This window comes from Myotis davidii, unplaced genomic scaffold (genome assembly GCF_000327345.1).
Source record: "Myotis davidii unplaced genomic scaffold, ASM32734v1 scaffold562, whole genome shotgun sequence".
NCBI lineage: Eukaryota > Metazoa > Chordata > Mammalia > Chiroptera > Vespertilionidae > Myotis > Myotis davidii.
In genome coordinates, this window is record NW_006293953.1 from 2,848,235 (window position 1) to 2,848,587 (window position 353).

General features: G+C 65.4%; 1 long non-coding RNA gene across 1 annotated transcript in view; it reads right to left on the reverse strand.

The window, feature by feature from the left end:
• LOC102758280 overlaps positions 1-353 on the reverse strand; it is a 9,645-nt gene that overhangs the window by 8,052 nt on the left and 1,240 nt on the right. The window lies entirely within an intron of this gene.

Here is a 353-nt window from a genome sequence, read left to right on the forward strand (position 1 = left end):
AAGGACTGACTAGTCTGAGAGTCCAGAACCGGGTGTCTGGCTGGCAGGGGCACCTCAGCGCTCAGGTGACCTTGCAGCTGGAGGTGGGGGTCAATGGCTGCTGGGGGCCGCTTCCCTCTCTGGGCCCCGTATCCAGACCCAGAACTCTGTTTCTGGATCCGGGGTCGGGGTCGGGGACAGAGAGGAGACTCAGCGGCAGTCTCGTGTCTTGGGGGACCCCTGCGGGCTCCCCATTAAGTCTTGGTATCCCCGTGGGTGCTGGAACTGGCCCGGGGACAGGAGGCGGCGCCGCTGCAGGAGGGGCGGAGGGGAGGCTCCGGAGTGATTTCAAATTTCCCTCGTCCCCACCCCTC